This window comes from Halichoerus grypus, chromosome X, assembly GCF_964656455.1.
Source record: "Halichoerus grypus chromosome X, mHalGry1.hap1.1, whole genome shotgun sequence".
NCBI classification, from domain to species: Eukaryota; Metazoa; Chordata; class Mammalia; order Carnivora; family Phocidae; genus Halichoerus; species Halichoerus grypus.
Genome location: NC_135727.1, coordinates 17,833,663 through 17,858,079, shown reverse-complemented (window position 1 = coordinate 17,858,079; position 24,417 = coordinate 17,833,663). Strand labels below are relative to the sequence as shown.

Genomic DNA, 24,417 nt, shown 5'->3' with positions numbered 1-24,417 from the left:
AACATGGTAATGACAGTTAAGAATACCGTATTGTATATTTGAAAGTTGCTAAGAGAATAGATCTTAAAACTTCTCATCACACACACACACACACACACACACACACACACACACACACACACTTCTATGTGAGGTGATGGATGTGTTACCTAACCTTATTGTGGTAATCATTTTACAATATGTACATATATCAAACCATTATGTTGTACACCTTAAATTCACACCATGTTAAATGTCAATTATATCTCAGTAAAGCTGGGGAAATAGTTATTTCCTGACATGTAAGAACTACCACATTCGGATATATAATTAGGCTATTTTTTTTTAAAGATTTTATTTATTTATTTTAGAGAGAGAGCAGGAGCAGGGGGAGGGACAGAGGGAGAGGGAAAAGCAGACTCCCCACTGAGCAGGGAGCCCAATGTGGGGCTCAATCCCAGAACCTCGGGATCATGACCTGAGCTGAAGGCAGCCACTTAACCAACTGAGCCACCCAGGCATCCCTATTAGGCTACTTAGATCTTTATTACTAGGGCCATTGAGATGTGCCATCTACCCCAGCAGTTGTTCAATCAACAGAAAAGAACTGAAGAATATTACCCATATTTTCAGCAATTAAGATAACATGATCATAATTCATAGCCATCTTTAGTTGGTTGTCAAATACAACAAAATTCCTATTACATACACTCCTGTTTCATTGAGATAATATGATTGGAAATAATAATGACAAGGGCCTAAAACAGAAAACAGACCCCACTAACACCTGAAAAGCATTTTTCCAACCAAAGACATTCTCAAGATACAAAAACATGCTCCTAACTCCAGAAGCAATGGTACCTATGAAACACTTGGGGTGGCGGGGGGGGGAGGGGGGGGGGGGGTGTTGGGAACTCCCAGGGTAAGGTGATAGGAAAGAAAACACAGTCTCAAGATAAAGCCTAATCCCGGCTTTCAGAATCTGAATGTTTTACTTCCAACTTAAGTGTTATCTACCCAAGAATCCAGAAGCAAAACAATGTTATCACACTGATTCTCTAAGGCAAACAGCAAGAAGTCTTCAGCACAGCCCTGATACGACTCTCTGATGACCTAGAAGTTGTGAATGGACCATCCTCAGACAAAGGTCATAGTGCCTAGCTATTCTAAGAATTGAGGCCATGCTATGGGAAAGAAATGAAGACTACTGAATGTGGTTTGTCCTTTGGTACTATTGTTTTGTTTTGTTTTGTTTTGTTTTGGGGGGAGAGGGTAGATGTTTGTTTTACTTCCCACATTTAGTTTGGTTATGTTCCAATTAAGGAGACCATCTTTAATTGCTATATCCCATCTCATTCTGGAGTCTTGACATAAAAATTGTGGGTTTTTTCCCCTTCTTCCAAAAATGAGTGTCAATAAAAGTTTCAATTCATTTTGTAGATGTTAAGGGTTACTTACTATGGTTTGAGAGCAGATTTAATCCTGACAGAAGTAATCTTTTCAGTGTCCTGATGCTAGGCTGGAAAGACTATTACTTAACAAAGAATAATACCGTAAACCAGCTTTTGGTGACCAAAACAGAACAACAAAATCACTTTAGGCTATTATTTCTCAGTGGGATATTTTAGGTGCAAGTCAGAAAACATATTGAAAATATAAAAGAATGCCTTTGGGGGGTGAGCCATGCATTTATGTACTGTCCTCACTATATATCAAATTCCAAACACATTAGAGTTTGTAAATAATAATAGAAGTAAATTTATTTTAAAGCCATGGCTACATTAAGTTCCCCTTGACGAATCGCACAGCTAAATCACTACAGATCTGTCACTGAGATTACTACAACAGTGGTAGAGTGGAAAGAATATAGAACTGTCAGAAAACCAAAGGACAAGTTATATTAGTCATGTGACCTTGGACAAGCCTGGAATCTCTCTAGACCTGAGCTTTTGCATCTATAAAATAGGGATAATACCAACTATTCTCTACTCACACACTGCTGGTTGAACTAAACAGACACAACTTCTCAAAGCATAACTGTGAGGCCGTATTAAAGAATTTTTACATCTTCATTTGTGTTTTTTGACCGAGTAATCCTGAAATTTTAAGAACTTACCCTGATGAAAGAATCAGAAGCGCACCCGAATATTTATGTACCAGAATGTTAATCACAGCATGAGCTCTAACTGGAAAAGTCAGAAACAATCTAAACAGATGATCAAGTCCAAATAAATTACTCTACATCCATACAATGGAAACTATGCAGCCATAAAATTGAGGTTTTAGAAAAATACTTAATGAACTAGAATGTTCATAATAAGTGAATAGTGGGAAAAGTGGGTTTCAAAGGAGTACATAATATAATGCAAACTATAATACAGACACACACATGCAAAGAAAAAAGACTAGAGGAAAATATACCAAGACATTAACCACTGAACCCTTGTTATCATTGGATGAAATTACAGATGACTTTTATAGTCTTTTTATACTCTCTGCATTTTCAAATTTTCTTTTAAAAAAAACATGCATTGCAATCGGAGGGGGAGAAGAACCATGAGAGACGATGGACTCTGAAAAACAAACTGAGGGTTCTAGAGGGGAGGGGGGTGGGAGGATGGGTTAGCCTGGTGATGGGTATTGAGGAGGGCACGTTCTGCATGGAGCACTGGGTGTTATGCACAAACAATGAATCATGGAACACTATATCTAAAACTAATGATGTAATGTATGGGGATTAACATAACAATAAAAAAATTAAAAAAAAAAAGAAGAACTTGGGAAGATTTAAGACAAAAAAAAAAAACATGCATTGCATTCGTAATCGGGAAAAAGAATTTTAAGTAATATTTCCTCTCTACCTCCATTTTGGAAATGATATGAGATGTTTGTGAAAGTATATTTGTAAACCCTAAAACAATATTACAAGACTAAGATCATATGATCATTGTTTGAGAGGTCCAAGTCCTCACCACTATAGACAAAAATTAAATAATTCAAGTTTGGAAGAGAGACCCCCCAAAAAAGGTGTTTCTGGAAAGAACTGGGCTGAGAAATTTCAATTCTGTTAGCCTCGATTGACTTTTCCACACTCGGAATGTGCTTCTTATGTTTTCTTCTCTTTTTAAACACAGTACCTGATAAAATGGGTCAGAATCTGTTGAATACTCCTTGGGGTTATTTTAGCGGGATAACATCCTGGTTTTGTAAGGTGAGAAAGGAAGTACCATTGCATCACCCAGTTAGATTCACAGCTAGAATGTCCACAGGGCTGTAGGAGTCAAGTCAACGAGCATTCAACTAAGTATGACAAATAAGGACACAGTGCATTTAATCTGTCTCTCATCACTGACAAGGTTCCCAGTCCATAAGACAAACTTAGGATTTATAAACTGCTAGAGAAGAGAACATTGGAGGGGTGGTTGGCTGGCTCAGCCAGTAGAGCATGGGACTCTTGATCTCAGGGTCATGAGTTTGGGCCCTACGTTGGGCATACAGCTTACTCGAAATGCAATAAAATAAAAATAAAAATAAAAATAAAATAAAATGTGTTGACTGGATTACTATGGCTTAGTTGGAATGAATAAACCTCAGATAGAAAGTGCCAGAATACATTCAGGGAAACATTTTAAATCTGAGACATCAGTAAATTATTTGCATAGGGTTAAGTGCTTTGCCTCTCCATTCCCTCCCCCATCCTGGGTGATAAGAAAATCGACCCAAATTTCCATCCATGGGTCTTCAAGCGTTTATTTTTTATTTTATGTATAAAATCCAAGCTTCTTCAGAGCACAGTTAGGGTGCTTGGTGAAGCCTAACACACTCCAAATGCAAAAATCAAACAACTCCGTGATCAGCTCTGTAACATCTGAATGAAAATTCAAAAATCAGTGATATTGAGAGGTCAATCAGTCCAATGATCAACTGAGAAAGTTGGTGAGTGAAAACAATAAGGGCAATCCAATGAATAGATCTGTATTTAAAAAATAATAATGTAACCCTTATTAGAATCCTTACTATATTCTAAATCATCTATCACCACCTTGCTTCACTTAAAGACTCTTCAGTTTTTCATAGTTTAAACTGTTTAAAAAGATTGGCATCATCAACCATAGCCTTTTAAGAGGATTTTTCTATACGATCCCCTAAAACTGAATATAAAGGTAAGGGAGAAAACAGGACAACTCCACTAAGAGAAAGCGATGTAAAAGGAGAACAAAAGTCCAATGAGGCTTCTACCCCAGTGTTTATGGCCACATATCTGAGAGAGAGAAAATAAACACAACTTTTACGAGCACAGTAGCTGACTTTGAGGTAAATGGTAATCTGACCCTCGTATGATAGAAAATCAGGTCAGGTCCTCGAGGAGAAATTAGATATCCTGATGGCAGCTAACAGTGAATGATCTCCTCTTCTAGTTAACAGACGCTATTAAATAATTTTTCACTCACTCAAGCTCAACAACGTTCACTTGAACTTTCAACAACCTATTAATATGAGTTGAAAGCAAAATACCACAGCCAGTTTCTGAGAAATGTGAAACTACCCTGGCAAGTCACCAACCCCACGGGGCCACAGAGTCTCTCCCATCTTCCAGAGGAAAGATCCAGGCCTACGGGCAACATCTTATTGCTTTCAGCTCCACACACTGAATAGATTACAACAATAACAGCCTTCCCCCGGTTGAATACTGCCTTTTAAAAACGGAAAAGACCAATCCGCATTGATGTTTGCCTTGCCGCCCTGTTTAGCTTTGCTGATTCAATCTTCCATTTGATAACAAGGAAAAATTACATAATGTGATTCCCCTGTGGGAAAAGGCTGGTTGTTTTTCCAGGAAATTGTGAATGAGATCTGTCCAAAGATCAGAAAAACAGTCAGAAAGACCATGAAAACAACCCAAAGTGTAACAGCGGGAATGTGTTGCAACTTCTATCATCACTGACGGTCATGCTGAAATGAAGTTATTTCGAATAATGCAAGGTACTGGCCTTCAAAGCAACACCCTGAACTGTAGCGCTGATTCCGAGATTTATCCCAAAGAAGGAATATCAGCTTTCCAGTTCCGTGTATCTCGACTTGATCTAAATCACGGGCTTCTAAACATCCCCAACTGTTTAGGAAAACTCAGCAAAGTTACTCGTTTTTAAAGTCATTAACCAATTTGCAATCACTTGAGAACCTCTCTGCCCTGAGATATTTCAAGAAAGACAAGTTTGTTAATCATTTGGTCATGCTGCAATTCAATATCAGCAGCGGAATCAACCCTTAAGCCCCTTCAAATTCTAAAATACCTTCCTGAATCCCTCACAGTATCGCAGAGGGCTTTTCCTGTTCTCGCTGTGCGCCAACAATCCCCATCAGTATTATGAGCACATTTGTTGCTGACACTCATCTAGAGACGCAGAGAGACATGCTCCACTGGAAGACTGATTTCCAGAGACAAGAGATACTTTAAATGAGAAAAACAATCTACCCTGTGAGCTCTAATTGCCTGTGTGCTGTGCACGATTTGAAAGAGAGAGGGAGGGAGGGAGGGGCTTGGGGGGAGGCAGCAAATGGATTTTAATCTATAGAGTTAAAATTAATATGTGTGGCATTTTATTTTCAAACTTAAATCCTTTCCATTAAATTTAACTTATCTAATTGTTAATGAATTAGCAGACGCACTTAGCAAGCAAATCATCTACTAATTGGATACTAATGAAAACTCCTTAGCTGCTTGTTTTCGTGTTGATCATCAGGTATGAGTCATTGGGGTGAACTACACCCAAAGCCTCTGCCGAGTGAAATCGTACTTTCGATGTGTCACTCTGCTACCTGGATCCTCAAAGAGTAAAGTGGAGAACTAAGTTCTTTTTTTCCTCCTTCAAGGGTCAGGGGCAGTGTTTGCTGCAAACCATAAAGCAGTACAGAACCTTTACATCAAAGGGCAAGGAGATCACCGAGCACCAAAAAACCCCACCAAAAAAAAAATAAACGAATAAAATAAAAACAAAACAAACAAACAAAAAACACTCCCAAAACCAAACACAAAAACCCGGACTGTAGAAACTGTATGCCACTGCTAACTGAGGCAATAGTAAAAGAAACTTCCGCAAGTGGTTAGCTGAGGCTTCTAGAGATCGGCCAGTTTTCAATGTAAAGTCTGAAACTAGGCTGGAAAAATCTGGCGACGCTTTAGAACCGTCTTCACAGGATGCCAGAGGCCTGATCCCCACTCCCGCCTCCCACCCAGACCCCTCCTCCTTTCTCCCTTTCTCCCAGGCAGAGGGATGTAGCCAGAGGCAGGCCTTCTTCCTGTGGAATGTATGGCCAATTATGTGTGAGTCCTTAAAGCACTCTGGGCTCCTTTCCTCTGGGGGCCGAGGCTTCAAATGAGGGCCCCCTCCCCTACCATGAGTCCAGCGATAACAATCTTACAATCCATTCTCTTTCCTCTATAAACACAACCCAATGACCCGCTTCCTTTTGTAACTGGTGCCAGACTCTGAGTTGATTTCATCTGCCACCTTTCCTAATCCCTAGCTTGACCTGGGTAACAACCATTTAAATCTGGACCTTGACTGAAATTGTTTCTAGGTGCTACTGAGCAAAATAGCCCTTACATCCTGCTTGGATTTGCCTATTTTTGCTCTGGAAAGACACTGGACCTTGGGTGTGCTCTTTAGAAACAACTGTTTAGATGCACCATCTTTTTTTTCCCCCTAGAATGACAAATCATCTTGTTTGATTTCCATTTAAATGGCCACCAGATATTTTAAATAGCTTTTCGTGGCTTAGCTGCCATCTGAATTAACAAGTTGTTGCCCTTGGAGTACTCAGTCAGCAACCTGAATTGTGCCTTCCAACTCTGCTCCCAACATAAGCAAAGTTACAGACCAAGTCTTTGCCTATAGAGAATTTACAATATGGCTCTGCCACTAACTCATCATGTGACCTTGGGCAAGTTGTGCAAACAGGAAGGGAATGATGTAGAGGACAGGGGTGACATGGGAATATGCCCTGCTCAGAGGCAGAAAAGCATGGTGGAGGAGGGCCTATCCAATCCCATGAGAGCCTCATTTCCAATCTGACTCCTAGTAGGTCAGAGAACTTCAAATAGATTTGCCCACAGCTACTTCTACTTCCCCTACTCCTCATGGTCTAAGATCATATCCTTCTTCTGCTAAAACAGATCCGTAGGTCCAGCAAAATGTCTCAAACTGAACCATCATTTACTTAAAGATAGGTTCTAGGGCACCCGGGTGGCTCAGTCGATTAAGCCTCCAACTCTTGATTTCAGCTCAGGTTATGATCTCAGGGTCATGAGATCGAGCCTTGCATCGGGCTCTGCACTCAGTGCAGAGTCCACTTGAGATTCTTTGCCCCTCCCTCTCCCTCCCCCCTCTGCCCCTCACTCTCTCCCCCCACCAAAATAAATAAATAAATAAAATCTTTTAAAAAAAAAAAGATAGGTTCTGAACTTTGCCCCAAATGCCTTCACAATCTGTTTCACATAAGCTTGGAAATATGTGTGTATGCGTACAAACATATATATATATGTGTGTACATATATATTGTTTGTACGCATACACACACATATATGAAAATGTATATTAAAGCCCTTCCCTAAGTACCTTTTAAACAAATTTCAAAACCTGCAAAAGGTTTAGAATATCCTTTATTCTGCCTGTGCCTTTATTCTGGGACTTCCAATACTTATAGATCCCACTTGTACTGCCTTCCAATACAATTACAGCAGAAGGTTATAGAGGTATTTACTTAGAAATACCACCACTCTGGAATCAGCAAAATAGCTCCTTTTGTACAATCTTCCCTACCCCTTCATTTCTCTGCACATTTATGGTGCCCAACTAGCATGGCCAAATCAGAACTCGAGGTTCTGTGATTGGCATTTATTTAAATGAGGTTCTAATACAATGTGGTCCTAGCGCCATGCTGCCATTAAATAGAATCATACAGGGGCACCTGGGTGGCACAGTCGGTGAAGCATCTGCCTTCAGCACAGGTCATGATCCTGGGGTCCTGGGATCAAGTCCCACATCAGGCTCCTTGCTCAGTGGGGAGTCTGCTTCTCCCTCTCCCTCTGCCTGTGTGTGTGCTCTCTCTAGCTCTCACTCTCTCAAATAAATAAAACCTAAAAAATAAATAAATAAATAGAATCGTACATGTGCTACATACAAAATACATATGTATTGAAAGGACACAGAATGAGGCACGGAAACTTAAAGTCAGGTTTCATAAAATAGAAGGAATTTAACTTGAAGGTCAAGAGCATGAAAGAGAGGGCAATTAAGCTGAAGAAACCTTTTAAGCAACTATCCTGGGATTGAAATTAAAAGCAGATTGGATATGTTCTGGAATCTAGACACTCAAATTCTGAATACTATCAAGTCTACTTGTAAGGTACTGATGACCTATATTCTTCTCCCAGTACCCCACTCCTCTCTTATTTGTATTCAATTTTAGGTTTCATTACTGAATTCCATTGGTCCCGAGGAAAGGTTGTTTTTCAACACTGCAACCATATTATACTAACTGCTTCAGATATGTGCTGCATGAGTTGTTAAATCCCTGTAAAATGATTAAAGTGAGGTTGTCTTCTACTTTCTGGCACTGTGTCAAAGATATATTAAATGGTCTTTTAAATTTTTTAATTATTTAGTTCCTGAAATTACATTATACAACCCTTATGTAATAATTAACCTGTGGCTTTCACCAGTGGTTAGTGAACCTTTATTATGGTAATGATGGCTCATTCACAGTTGAAGTTTATTAAGCCTCTGGTGCAGAGCTCACTGAGATCCCAGAGTCAAGAAAAGTTTCCACGGTGCTCATCTAAAGGACTACATTGAGAGAGAGAGAGACAGACGTCTAGCGAAAAAAATACACAGCCTCTAACTGCATTTACCGATTGCTATAAGAAGTTTTCATTTTGGTGCATCAAGAATACTCCGCTATGATCGCCTAGCAGTTTTCTATGAGCAAGTTGTCTTCACTTCCCAGAGTCACATTCCTCTAGACTGCAACAAGCCCCTGGGCCTTCGAAAGATTAAAACGAATAGCAAGAAGAAGGCGCAGCTAGCTCACTTGTCGGAAGTCTCCTTAGCCAGCCATCAAAGCCAAGCCTAACTTTGGGTGGTGATGTTAACGGATGGACTGCCACGACGCACAAAGGCTGTCCCAGGGCTTCGCGCATAGTCTCTTATTTAATCCTCATAGCCACCCTTTGAGATGGTTGTTACTCGTTCCATTTTACCAATTAGGAAACTGGGACATTGAGATTAAGCAACTGGCCCCAGATTACGCAGCCTATAAATGCCGCTGGTCTGTCTGGGAGGCCCCAGCTACAATGTTGTAATTGTGTATCTGTGGAGAGAAGCACAGGCACCTTAATAGACAGGCATCTTCCTGAATGAAAATTATAAGTCATTTGTATGGAAACACATAAATGTCAAAGCTAGCATCTGTCATTCACTCGGAAGCCCAACTAATGTTCAACATAAACTACAATCCAAGAAAATTCACCTGAAAGTACAGCTGAGATGCCCTGTTCACTGATCGTGTTGAAGTAGGGAAGGCACATATCAAAGTCAAAATTTTGTTCCCCCCTCCAAATTGGGCGCTTTCTGGTATTTTTAGTTTTACTCTCAAGACATTAGCCTGCTACTCTACTGTATGTTAGTCTACAGTCAAATATGAACCAGACATTTTAGATAGAAATATTTCCCCTTTGTCTACCCAGATGACATTATCGCAGCACTAAATATTTTACCCTTGTAAACATGTCATGTGACATCATTTCAAAGCTTCCCCTTCCCCGAGACATTCACCTCCACATCACCTATCACTTCAGAAAGCTTGTTTCTGGTGATTCTAGAAGTACCTACCCCAATGTAACAATTCACTGTGGCTCTGGGTTATTTGTCAGAGAGTCATTACGTGTGGTTTCCTGAATAGTCCCTCTTTGTGAGCGAAAGAACATTCCTCTCTTACGTTAACAGGCTCACAAATTCTACTGAGAAACATTATTTGGATTTCCCTTATAGACTACCAAGGGTCCAGAAGGCAGAGAACGGTCCAAATACAATCAAAGAGAAGTTACCTCCAGCAGCAAAAATGTAGATTCCTCTCCCTCTGACGCAGATCCTCAGTCAGAGCTGAACACTGTGCTTTACCCAGAGTCCTGACAAGTTCTGCCACCTAGTTCTTGAGCCCCCAGGAGGCTAAAAGCAGCAAGTTAGAGAGGGAGTGGTGTGCTCTGAGAGACTGGTAGTCTGTCAAGAATTATAGAAAAGCCCACAAGCACCTCATTTGAAAAAGCCAATCTGTTAATGTTGAGATATGTGTTCGTCATTATGAAAGGCCAAAGGCTGAGAAGAAAAAGTAAGAACTTGGAGGACTCTACACAGATGATTTCACAATTGCTGATCACAGGCTTTGTTGGGTATGAATGCTATATGTCTCTGCGTGCTTTGTTTTGTTACACGCCAACACCAGTAGTTCATCACTGTGCTAGAAAATGCACTTAAAACCTATATTTAGGGGCTCCTGGCTGGCTCAGTCAGTGGAACATGCTACTCTTGATCTTGGGGTCGTGAGTTCAAGCCCCATGTTGGGTGTAAGATGACTTAAAAATAAAATCTGTTTTTAAAAAAAGCCTATATTTAAAAATTGAGGTTTTAGCAATTTTAACAATCCATTTTAGGCAAAAAATAAGGAATGGGGGGAGAAAATAACAGGAATTCTCTCCATTTTCCTCTTTAAATTCCTTTGCATACTCATTAAGACTGTAGAAGTTTACTGGGCTCTTACAATTTAAATATGGTGAGTGCATTGTAAGGGTTAGATTACTTCGTTTAATCTGGGCATCAACCCATTAAATGAAGTAGAATGATAGAGCTTTTCATCCCCATTCTACAGATGAGAAAACTGAGGCTCACAGAGCCTTAATCTCATCAGGGATTTAGAACTCAGGTTGGTCTAACTGCAGACTCGGAAATCTTAACCTCCACCCTACACTACAGCCTGCCCTGAACAGTAACTCAAGTATGTCCCAGAGAAACTATACATATTCCAGTTGGACCAAACGGACTTCATTTCCAAACAGGGATGGTTGTATGGCAACACACAAGCGAGTGTGACTCTTTGTGACTGAATTTTCGTGCCAGGCTTGATGTGACAAGCCAGGAGGAGCAACCGAATGTGTTTGTGTGTACTGATGCAGCCTAAGGCAAGACTGGCCTATTTTTAGAATACACAAATCTCATTTATGATGTAAATGGAACACAGATTTAAATTTCCTCCACACAACAATGGCATGGAATGTAGTACCACTTTCTGAAAGAGTTTACACCATGCTGATAATCAATGCTTAATGAGCTGCTTTTCTCCAGACTCAAGACTGTTACGTTACTGTCATCCTGTTAACCATCTCATTTTTCCCTACTTGAATAGCTCTGTCCTCTTGCAAAGGCCCATCACTATGTAAAAGTGGCAGTATCATTAATTTTTCCGGTAAAAGCCAAGTTGCTTGCTCTTAACCATCCTGCAGTTCAGGAAATGTCAAAATGTCAGACCACGGAGGCGGAAATAAACTCTACATTCCACTTCCAATCACTTCCTGTAGAGAAAGAAGAGCTAGACGTTTGGGTGGGGAAGCAGACGTGCACAGGACCACTCCAAAACAGTGACTCAATGCCTTTCTTACCTGATAAATATGTCATTATCAGTACATTGTAATCTATTTGGACTTAAAACATAACACCCTGGTGCTGCCTGTAAGATCCTGGCGTATATGTATGTGTGGGGACACAGTATATCACTCCCACACTCTCTTTTGGATTGTTTTTAATAATAATATTAATTTTTCATTTCTTCATTACAAAATACATGCACACTCCACAATGTCTAGCACATACTATGTACTCAATAAATAATTATGGGATAATTCTAGAAAAATTAGAAAATAGAGATAAAAAAGAAAAAAAACCTCCCTCATAATCCTACCATCTAGAGAGAACAATGGTTTTCTTTTTTTTTTTTTTTTTTTTTTTTTTAAAGATTTTATTTATTTATTTGACAGAGAAAGACACAGCGAGAGAGGGAACACAAGCAGGGGGAGTGGGGGAGGGAGAAGCAGGCTTCCCGCGGAGCAGGGAGCCCGATGCGGGGCTCGATCCCAGGACCCTGGGATCATGACCTGAGCCGAAGGCAGACGCTTAACGACTGAGCCACCCAGGCGCCCCTAGAGAGAACAATGGTTTTCTGTTACCTATGATTCTACCCTTATTTCTATGCATATTAAACACATTTTTTATAAAAGTGGGATCACACTTTATGTACTATTTTGTCACTTAACAAGAAATTGTCAGCATTCTACATCATTATAAATTCTTTCACAGCACCATTTTAAGACCTGTACAGTATTCTGTCATATAGCTCTCATCACTGAACCAATCCCTTAATTTTAGAGACTCAGGTTATTTCTAGTTTTTCACTTTTATAATGTCACAACAAAAAACCTAATTCTTTATGCACCTAGTTGGTTATTTCTTCAGGATATATTACTGGGCATGCAAAAAAAAATGGAAACAACTCAAATGGGCATCAACCGATGAGTGGATAAATACAACACGGTCTATCCATCCAATGGAATACCATTCAGCCATGAAAAGGAACAGAGTTCTGATCTATGCTACAACATGGATGAACCTTGAAAACATTATGCTAAGTGAAAGAAGCCAGACATGAAAGGACAAATACTGTATGATTCCATTATACAAAATGTCCAGAATAGGCAAACCCATAAAGATAGAAAGTAGAATGGTGGCTGCCAGGGGCTGAGGGGGCTAGGACATGGGGAGTGACTGCTAACGGGTATAGTGTTTCTTTCTAGGGTAATGAAGATTCCGGAATTAGACGACAGTGATGACTGCACAACTATGTGAATATACTAAAAACCACTGAATTGTACACTTTAAAAGGTGACTTACGGTATGTGGATTATACCTCAATAAGGCTCCTGTTAAAAAAATTCTGAGGCATGTTCTGCAAAAATCTTCAGCTTTGGATATAAAATGAACTAAAAATCATTTTGCTTCGAGAATGTTCTGAATGTTATGCAACACCCAGTGAGAGCACCCAAATAGTTTAGTTGGGAATCACCTAGACTGAGACTTCTTAACCTTGGCATAAAAATGGTAATATCATGAACACCTGTGGCTTTATTATTTATACATTACAAAATCCAGAAAGGACAGAATGCCTTTTTGGAGAACGAACACACACACACACACACACACACACACACACACTTTTCTAACGTGAAAGTACACAACAGCTCTCAATAGTCGATAAGGTGCCTACAGTGTCATCTGTAGATTTGGGATCACGACAGAAATGGCAAAGGGACATCAGTCCCTGCCTCTGAGGGTCTTCTCATCTAAGACAAATTATATTCTTTTTCAGCTTCCCTCTACCACCCCTGAACTAAACACCACAAAACACCATTTTACTTCCTGAGCAGAATTTCAAAAACAAACAAAAAAACAAAAAAAACCTATAGGCAAAGCCTTCAGCGTATATCCTATTTTCCTCTTGACGCCCTCTTCATTTCAAACGCTGTCATGAACTCATTTCTGCTCCTTCACTTCTCCTCCCGTTGGCGCCTCCTAAGTGGCTCAAGCAAAAAGACCCATCATTGCTCAGCAGTGAGGGCAAGTCTGAGCCACAAGTCAAATACCTTCCTGAGACCTTTAACCTTGCTGAATGGGGTGGGAGAGTGATGAAAGCCATTCTGCATAGCAGGAAGGTCTAATGTCACAGCTGACAATCTGTCCAAACAGGATGCTGGGATTTTTTTTTTTTTTTTTCACTAAATGGTGAGCAGGGTGGCTCAAAAGCAGTATTCCTCAAGCCACCGCACACCAAAAGAGAGAGAAGGTCAGGCTGGAAAGAGGCAGATACTTGGTCTGACAAACCACCTTCAAAGGCTGCCTGTAGGAATCCGTGGGGAGACTTTTACAGACCTCAGAGAGGAACAAATGAAGGTAAACAGGCAGTGTCCACACGAGTGTCGAGTCAGCGAAACCTTTGCCGGCAGGGTGCGGGTTAGGTTAAGCAAAAGTCACAGTCAGACACCAGCCAAAAGCAACCAAAGATTTATATGTGCCTTTAATCACTTTATTAGGCGCTAGCCCAAATACTTCTCAGGGCCCCGCCTTTCAGAGAGCTATCGCTATCTTCTTCAGCTTCCGATCAGATTATAGTTTTGAAGTTTCTATCACTTTTCAGTGGCTTCTAAAGCTATACTGTGGGAAAAGAGATTGCGTTTTCCCATGAGGTTTAGCTGTTTAGCCCTTTAATATGACCTTCGTTCTATTTGTACAAAGCCTCATCCAAAGTGTTCTATTTTTAAAAAATGGGAATTATAGAATCAACCAAGGTGACGAGAGGCAGGTTTCCAGCTCCAAGATGCAGTGGCATCTTGTCGGGAAGACATTTTACCCCGCAGATGAGTTCACCCTCAGGAAGCTTGAGAAAACCACGAGGAACACTCATTATCTAACCATGTCTGGTGATGCCATGATGAAATTTTTATTGAGGAGGGAAGTCCCTGTCTACCCATTGTCCCTTCCTCGGGTATCTCCTTGAGAACATACTAGGTCTGATGAAAAAAAAAAAAAAAGGCTCGACCTTTTAGTTTTACAACAAATGTTCATGGACTCCCGACCCTTGGAGAAGCAAATACCTCTAGAATTGGCTGCGATGTCTTTCGCAAGGTGCATCCTCTTGTCTCACAAAGAAATAAGAGAAATTTTAAATTGCCCTCTCTTTCACTTTTCTGTATCAATATTTTCTCCATCAAAATGCATGAAAGACTTGCCAGACATCACGGTGACGTTTGCACTGCCTTACATGCACGTAACTCTGCTGATGCTTACCTAACATTAAAGTCGTGTGTTTTCTCTCGTCTATATTGCTACAGAAGGGGCTTTGGTCGACAGAACTGTGTTAGCGCTCTGACAATGACAAGTGTTGTTAGTGGGGGATTTGCTGTGAGTGAAAGGCATAGGAACATCAGAAGAAAAGGGGGACACCATAGACACGGGAACCAATTTAATACACTTGACTGAGGGACCAAAAGCATCTATTGGTTACTTACATTGTCACTCAATCAGTTGGCCAACAAACATCTTCTGAGCTCCTTCTGTGATCAGGCCCGACGTTAGGTGTGGAGGATACAAGTGAGACAGGGTGTGGGCCCTGGAATTGTTCCTTGGAGTGGGGGCACCCCCAGACCACTGGATCCCTACAGGTCAACTCCAGAAAACAGAGTCCAACTTCCATTCAAAGAAACTAACTTTTAACCCTAACTCTGTGATGGGGCTTGGCAGTGGGAAGTTTGCTCCCTCCTTGAGGTAACCCATTCTCCCTGCTTTGAACAGCTTACATTGCTGGAAAGTTATTGCCTGGCTTAAGAAAACTATGTCTACCTAGACTCTCCTCCATTAATCCCAGTTTGCCTCCTCCCACACCAAAACCACACACACACACACACACACACACACACACACACACACACACACACACGTTTAATTCTACTTTGACTTGAGAAACCTTCACATTTTTGATAACAGGAAGTTTCAACTTCCTCTCCCATAACGTGATTCTGAGTCTCCCTGACATTCCTTATTAAAGAAATCTCAGGTAGCAGCACATAGAGGTGTTATGTAGAGGGTTGGTATCTAAAGCCTAATGACAATTTACAAACCCATTTAATGGAGAGAAAGGGATGCATGCGTTAGACCGTCAGATGATAGGGTCCCAGTTTGTGATCTTCATGATCAAGTATAAGCAGAATTCATAATTCATATCCTGCTAATGCACAGCAAATCATATAAGAGCTTCAGCTCTAGAAGCATCTTGGAACCGAACACACACTCACATGCAACCCGAAAGCATGAAAAAAGCAATCTGCATATCCACCCCAATCAATCAGGCTTCCTGATGACTGAAGAATTCCTCACTTGGAAGAGAAGTTTCTGTCCTTGCTAAGCTTCTGCACCCTTGGACTCAGCAGTCTCTCCCAAAACTTTTCACTCTATAAAAAAACTTCCAGTTCCAATTCATAAAGACTCAAAAGCCAACTGTCCCATGAATTTAGGGTGTGGGCAAAGATTCACTAGTGCTTCTCTAGGCCGACGGGTTCGCAGATGGAGGAAACTGAGCCCTAGGAAATGGAAATGGACTTCTAACTGACAGAGCCCTGGCTAGAAGTCAAGTTTCATGAACATTCTCTCTTTTCCATCAAAATGCCTCTAAGTTAAAAAGAAAAAAACTCTGCAAGAAGCATAATTCACTAATAGTATCTCAGAAAAGGTTCCTGGTGACCAGTTGTGTTCAGTAGGTTTGTGTCTCCCTCACTCTCTGTCATCCCTGCTGTTTTCCTCTTTCCAGTTTTTTTTTAAAGATTTATTTGAGAGAGAGAGAGAGAGAACGAGCAGGAGGAGGGCCAGAGGGAGAGGGAGAGAGAGAATCCTCAAGCAGACTCCCTGCTGAGTGGGAAGCCCGACGTGGGGCTCGATCCCAGGACCCCGAGATCATGACCTGAGCTGAAATCAAGAGCCAGCCATTTAACTGACTGAGCCACCCAGGAGCCCCTCCTCTTTCCAGCTTTTAACCCAAGTCCAATAACTATTACTTTCTTTGTGCACCTTTTAATGACTTTAATGATTAGGATGATATTGATGGTCTACTCTGTCCAAGGTTTTGCTTGCTTTACTGACTGATTTCTTTTTAAGTTTTATCAAGTTGAAATTCTAGAAGATTCAACTTCTAGCACTCTCTGCCTCTCAGTCTATTGTGCTATACTGCTCATAGCAGCAGTCAGGGCAGGAAGGCTTTCCATCAGGTTTTGGCACATTAGAGGAAAACTCATAGCCTGAACAAGGGAGAGATGAGGTAGGCTGTCCAAATATGATCTTCCGGATGGTGCCGGAAACCCTGAGGCAAGTAAAATAACTGGGTTTGTCTTTGGAAGCCTCACATTGTTTTGGCCTCAAATAAACCTTGACACCCAAGTAGGAGTATCAGGCAACCACACTGGCCATTTATATCTCCGGATGGCTGTGAAAACGAGCAAGAGAGTTTCCTAATCCGGACATTGACACGCTAAGTTGTAGCCTCCCATTTGTAACCAATGAGTATTCACAAGGACAGGTGGGTAATGGAGGATAAACAGTCCCTCCCAGCATTTTTAATTAACTGGTTGGTGGATTTATTGGTCAGCTCAGTGGGAAATCAGAACCTACTACTTGGGGGCTATTTTTATAGCCTTCTGGAGTTGGGTTGCCTTAGTACAGACACCTGGCACCATTCCTAGAAGTGGTTAGATCTGTATTTTTCCCTTTTAAACAGCAACCAGTGAGTAGATGTGAGCATTCCAGGCATCTGGCTAGTAATCTGATACAATAAAGGTGCCCCTTTGCCTTCCTCCTTTGGTAATAGAGCACATACGCCACCAGCAGCAGGTCAGAGGCGAAGGGAGTGTGGTTAGAACACAAACTAAGCTCTGTAAACCCTTGGAAGCAAGGGGCTGTATCCATCATCAATACGTTTATAAGCTATAAAACCTGAATAAGTAGTCTCTGAATAAACAACAGTTCATCTTATCAACTCTAAATTCCCCGAATCAGAGTTGCAGCTCATTTCCTCTTTGTCTGCCTTCAGATCAAGCACTGTTTAGGATAAAAAAGAGCCTTCTGCCATTGGAGATCTTTTTACAGCACACATTAACAATTTCTGCGCAGATATTTGGGTGGCAAATTGTAACCCAATACCTATTTTGCAATAAAACTACCACAGCATTAAATTGACATAATAGAGACAGAAATTCTATTCAGTCGAGTTTGGGTCATGCAGGCACTCACTTTAATGTGGGAGATGAATTAAGCTCATCCTTGGGAAATCCAAGGGTAATGACCGAAACACAATGTGATTGAGCTAATTATCAACCAGGTGTGCTTTAAGGAGTTGACGGTTCAATTTATTACTGCTAAGTGCACAAGCCTGTTTTGGGGAGGAGTTTATGGGAGCAGGTCAGACACTGCAACTTCTCAGAGGGCAAAAGACCACGTTTCTGCAGATCTGGCATTATGTTGGGCCAATCTAAATCCTGCCCAACCACCAAGGCCAGCTCAAGAACCTGGAAACTTTTCCCGACTGCCCAAAGCCCCAGAGAGCTGACCATCCCCTGTGCTCGGCTAGCCATTACTGTCTATCAGCAATTGGCCCGCGCTGCCTTAAAACAAGAGTAACCTTTCCATTTGTATACGTCCGGGCTCCCCAGCTAAGTAAACTGCTCAAAGGCACACACATGGGTTTCTGGTATCCCCCATCATGTCTGACTTTGTTAAGTATTTGTGGATTGAGGTCTTTTTGGATAAAAAGCAACTTTTTAAATACTTATGTGTTGCTCTATGGATCTTTCTTATATTTGTTTGAAAATGGAGTTCTGTATGTGAAACATAAGCCATTCAATGGCTCTGGTTATTATAATGAACATCAGTCTCATACAGTGTGGGATACGGAGCTGGGTGTGCCCTGACCCCATGATAGCCCCAGCCAACATCAGCACGTTACTGAACGGAGCCCTACTTCCCTGAGGCCACATCTATGGCTTTCTTATGGCCATCCCTTGTTCCTTCTTCCACTGTCTCTCACACATCTCCTCTTTCTCCTCCTTGTTCCAGCACCTTGGGAGCCTGGCATTCACAGCCACTGCCAACCAAATGCGGTGCATGGCTCTTGGTTGTCAAAGCGTGTCTTCCCTCAGAGTGCTCATCATCAGTGACCCCCACTCCACTGGACTGTAAGATCCCAGAGAACAGGGACTGAGTCTGAACCATTATCTACATAAATGCTACCCCCCACCCTCCACCACCCCCCAACCCAGAAGCCTAGTTCAAGGAATGTTCAATCAACAGTTTAACTGAATTCTAGGATTCCGGGTTTCCCGCCAGCCATTGGAGGGTCCTGATTTTCTAGGTGGCCATTAAACAAGTGATTTGACTGGTAGTCTAGTGGTTATTAAGTTCCACTTAAACTAAAGCACAGAAGCAGAACACACACATGCCAACTGATCTATAGTAGCTGGTTCCAAGTATTCAAGCAGGCATTCTCCTAGCAGAGACTTCTTTGTTTTTTGGCACTAGGGAAACTTCAGTATTTGAATGTTAAATGTTGTATTTGCATTGAGAAGATAACAATCAATCAAATATTTATTGATTGCCTGGCACATACAGGGTCCTGTGCATAAAGTCTGTGAGGAAAAAAAATGGGTGTGTTTTCAATAAAGAAGTGCAATCAAGTGGTGGTAGCAAGAAGGAGCAACTCGACACACTTCTGAAGAGTCAGAGGCCATCCAGACAGACTAGCCACGGTGCCTGAGGGAACATCAGAGGTACATACCTCACTCCAGGCATGAGATCTAGGGATACAACAAAACACAGGTACGAGGCTTCATCTTCTCTGAACCTTTCTACCAACCTATGTCTTCCTAGTTAACTGAAGATGACCAGGAAAAGAAGGAACAATGGTCACGCCACAAAGGACCGTGGCCACGTACAGCCTATCTGCGGCACCAAGTGTGCCCATTGCGTACCCAAGGTCAAGGCCGTTAAGAAGTTCCTTATTGGCACCACAGTAGAGGCCGCTGCCACCAGGGGCATTCCCAAAGCGAGTGTCTTCGATGCCTCTGTGTGTCCCAAGCTGTCTGCGACTATATTACTGCACGAGCCATTCACAGCAAGGTAGTCTAGAATTGCTCCCCTGAAGCAGGGAAGAACCCAACATCCCCACCCCCACTCCAATTTAGACCCGAGGGTGCTACCCCCACCACCTCCACCAAAGCCCATGTAAGCAGCGAAGTCCTTAAGGACTGAAGAGAAATTGTTCTCTGGAAAAAATAAAAATAAAATGGAGATTATACTTTTAAAAAAAGAATTATAAATCTGCATTATGAAAATTTTAGAATATACAATACGAAGAAACTACCCGTGATTCCACCACGCAAAAACAATCTCCACTAATATTCTAGTAATTTCCTTATAGCATTTTCTCTATGTGTATTATAGATAGTCAACTGGGATCAGATATGTTGCTTTTTTACATATATATTATTCCGTGAGCATTTTTCAACTGTCATTAAAAATCTCTGAAAATACCATTTTTAATGGTTTTATCATACTGTGCTTCATACAACCATTCACAATTGTTCACCATTATAAACAATGTTGCACTGAACTTCCTTTTTGTTCACATCTCTGTTACTGAACTTGGTATCTCTTTCGCAGCAAGTCATTGGCGGAGAAGGAAAGGGCAACACTGTGGGGAGCAAATAGGGGGCTGACTCTCATCATTCCCACCCCTCTCCTCCCTTCCTCACTTGCCATTCTGGCGCACAGTGGTCTTCTGCTTCACTGTCCTAATTCTGGCTCTGAATTCTGATTAGCCCTGACCCTGACACACTGAGCAAAAGTGACTGAGGGGAGGTGTGCCTGGGTGGCTCAGTCGTTAAGCGTCTGCCTTTGGCTCAGGTCATGATCCCAGAGTCCTGGGATCAAGCCCCGCATCGGGCTCCCTGCTCCGTGGGAAGCCTGCTTCTCCCTCTCCCACTCCCCCTGCTTGTGTTTCCTCTCTCGCTGTCTCTCTCTCTGTCAAATAAATAAATAAAATCTTAAAAAAAAAAGTGACTGAGGGGAGAAAAGGACACACACAAGCCTGCAGCTGGAACAGCAAGGAAGGCACCAATGGCCTGGCTCACAGGCTCCCTGCTCTCTGGCTGGCAATGTGGGTGGCGCTGGCCTTCGGATGGCAAAGGGACCAGGAGATCTCCATCGCCATAGCCCCTGAGAACTTTCACAACAGCTGAACCAGTACTGAGGAACAGATCCCCAACATAATCTAAAGGGCAGGAGTACAGCTGAAGTGTTTTGATCCCAGTGCTATAACCTTAAAATAAACATTAACATTCTCATCTATATCCAGCTTATGTTTTCTGATATCTATATCTGACGTTATTTTAACTGGTATTTAAGGAGAGCTTAGTACCAATCCTTCCTGTCTCCGAAGTTGTTGTTGTTTTTTTTTTCTTTGACATTCCAGAGCCCTCTGTTTCTTATATCATTTCTTCTTCTGGTCTCAAACTGTGAGACAATAAAGTGTGTCATTGGACCACATACATCTTAAGAAAAGAATTATTCTATAAAACATAGTCTCTCCCCCCCACCCCAGAGCACTACAAACTAATTGGGAAATAAAAAAGGAAAATACAGGGGCGCCTGGGTGGTTCAGCTGTTAAGCGTCTGCCTTCGGCTCAGGTCATGATCCTAGGGTCCTGGGATTGAGTCCCACATCGGGCTCACTGCTCGGCGGGGAGTCTGCTTCTCCCTCTCCCGCTCCCCCTGCTTGTGTTCCCTCTCTCGCTGTGTCTCTCTCTGTCAAATAAATAAAATCTTTAAAAAAAATAAAAATAAAAAAATAAAAATAAATAAAAAAGGAAAATACATGAAAGGCTAGAGAATGATAAAACTAAGTGCTGAGACCACTGTCAAGCCAGCTTGAGAAGGAGAGGAGGAGGCAAGTCTTAGCTGTGAAAACAGAGTCCTTGGCTACCCAGAGAGAGACGGGGAAGATGTTCCCAAGACCAAGAAAGCCACCAAGGAGGAAATGTGCCACCACCAATAATCTTTCTAGCATATCTACCCCCACAGACCCAAATGTTGCTAAGAAGGCAGGAGGCAGTTAAGGCAAAATATGCTGGCTAGGTCACTGGCTCCAGTCTAGTTAATCACTAGAGGCTTTAAGAACTACATTATAGATGTAGGACTCAGATACTTCAAAGAGAAACCTAAGCCCTTGATGAAGCAGCACTAAATAAGCAGCCATAAAAGAAACTAACAAACAACATTGGGGCCTAGATTTGTATAAAAAGAAAAATAAAGAAAAATAGCCTTTCCTGAAAGAGAGTTGACATCTAAGTGCAAATGGCCTCAAGGGTACCTTTCATTCGCTTTCTGGCCATTTGTACATGATCTTATGCACATGGTAAAGAAAGCAAATTTACCACATCATCTTCACCCCATGGGGTACCATCTGCTCCTTTCAAAATCACTTTTTCCCCTGTCCTCACCAAGCACCAATATTTTACATGTTTAACTATCAGCAGACACTTATTCTTAATACAATTTTGTTTAAAAAAAAAAAAAAAGAACGGGGGTCGAAAAATCATGTCACCAAGAACCCCATTTCATGGAAAGGGGAAACAATGGAAAGAGTACATCTTCTACTGAGATCTGCCAACATGTTTTGGACATACTGGGGTGGAGGGAAGCATTCATAAAATTGGGCTGTCTCTGCCATAAATCACTCCAATAGAATTCTTTCTGAATTATTCTATCTCTATCTAAATGGAGATCAAAGGCCCACTGGCTATCCCCCACTGAAATAATCTACAGGTTCCAGTGGAGTTATCTGCAGGCAAATGATCAAGCTATTAACACTTGCCAGACCAGTGAGACTATAAAGTTGACTGTGGTTGAGGTGAAGGGAGCTTTGAAGTACACAGCTTTCTTTCAAGTTATCCAGATCCCCATGTAAGAATACTCATCCCAAGGAGATCACACCTTTAGGTTATCAGACGGAAAATCTCTTGTCAGCATCAACCAGCCTAGGACATCTTAAAAGAAAATGCATTATCAAATCCATTCTCAAAGACTCTCCATTCTTTGGCGTTGTAGAAATGCCAATCCAATGCTGTATGAAATTCTTCATTTAGCAGAGATTTGGGGTAAAAAAAAAAAAAAAAAAGACAACCCAAAAGCAACCCAAAAGAAGGGACTTGACCAGTTCTGAAGAACAGTTTGCTTCCCACTGGGATAGAAATAAGGTGATACAAGAAAAGATGAAGGAAATATTTAAAATAAGAGAGAGGAAAACACAGGAGAGGGGAGACAAAAAGGACAAAAAAATAGGTAAAGAACATAAATCATTGTCACTAAATTCACCTTCGTAACAGTATTGTCCTTAACATGCAATATACATGAAAACAGGAGAAAGTTAATTCCACAGAAATAGATATACATGTTAAGTAGAGCTGAAGTTGCAAAAAGCAAGATCACTAAATGTTAACATATGTAAAAATTCCACTTTCTTCAAACCTAGATGGTCTTCAAACATTCTGAACATTCTCAATGAAACCAGATCTGTTATTTACCCCTGGTAGAGTGCTGATCTCCCCCAATATCAACAAAACAGAACCATTCAGTTTTCTGAGGTAGGCAGTGCCCTTTTTTTTTTTTAAGTGGGATTAGGAAAACAATCATGACTCAAGGACCAAGAATCCCTGCCGTCATTAGAAAAAGACGAGGGGACAGGCTGCATTAATATGTAGCCCACAACAAAATTTACATCAAACGTGCCCCGTGAACAGGTACTATGCATGTGAAATTAAACAATGGATATTGAGAAAACTACTAGTAATTTTCATAGAAGAATTGAACTGGATTGAATATCTAGAGTCATGGGTTAGTGCAAATTACTTGTAATGGATGCATTTTTACAATATACAGAGGTCTGACAACTTGAACTTTGATACATCTGAGCAATATCTAAATATCCCTTCGAACAGATTTTGATTTAACAAGATAATACCTGATATACAGGTTCTTCCGTATCCATCAAGACGTTCAATCTTACACATTAGCAATCCATCTCTCATTTGTCCCTCCTCACCTCCAGGAGCCAGTCATTCAAGACTTTATTAAAGTGCCTACTACCCACAAGGCACTTTTTCATTTCCCTTTGCAAAAGGCACCTGGGCTCTCTAGAATCTGGGATGCTGACCTTTTTTCTTTCGAAGAGTTGCATCATCTTTCATTTGCGAAGTTCATTCACATACCCTTGATCTAAAGTTGTTCATGATGTACAGTTACATATATGTGGAGTTTTTTAAAGATTTTATTTATTTATTTGACAGAGAAAGAGACAGTGAGAGAGGGAACACAAGCAGGGGGAGTGGGAGAGGGAGAAGCAGGCCTCCCTCTGAGCAGGGAGCCCGATGCGGGGCTTGATCCCAGGACCCTGGGATCATGACCTGAGCCAAAGGCAGACACTTAACGACCGAGCCACCCAGGCGCTCCAATATATGTGTTTTGAATTAAAGTGAATTAAAATTAAGTTAAATTAAATTTAGAATGAAAATCAGTTTTGTTCTGAAGTTGTTCGGGTTTGTCTTTTCCACACAATTTCAGAATGCCGTCCATAAAACTGGTGATACACAGCAGGGCTGAAGGCCTAGACTCTACAGGGCTCTTCCTAGACCTAACAGGGCATGCTATAAATTGTCTTCAGTGTAAAAATGCCTTTTAAAGA

At 41.3% G+C, this 24,417-nt stretch overlaps 1 protein-coding gene and 1 pseudogene across 1 annotated transcript in view; one reads left to right on the top strand and one right to left on the bottom strand.

The window, feature by feature from the left end:
• The window catches only part of GPC3 (glypican 3), a 400,853-nt gene that overhangs the window by 302,675 nt on the left and 73,761 nt on the right, over window positions 1–24,417 (bottom strand). The gene's annotated exons all lie outside the window — the stretch shown is intronic.
• LOC118533957 (small ribosomal subunit protein eS26 pseudogene) lies at window positions 19,558–19,905 on the top strand (annotated as a pseudogene).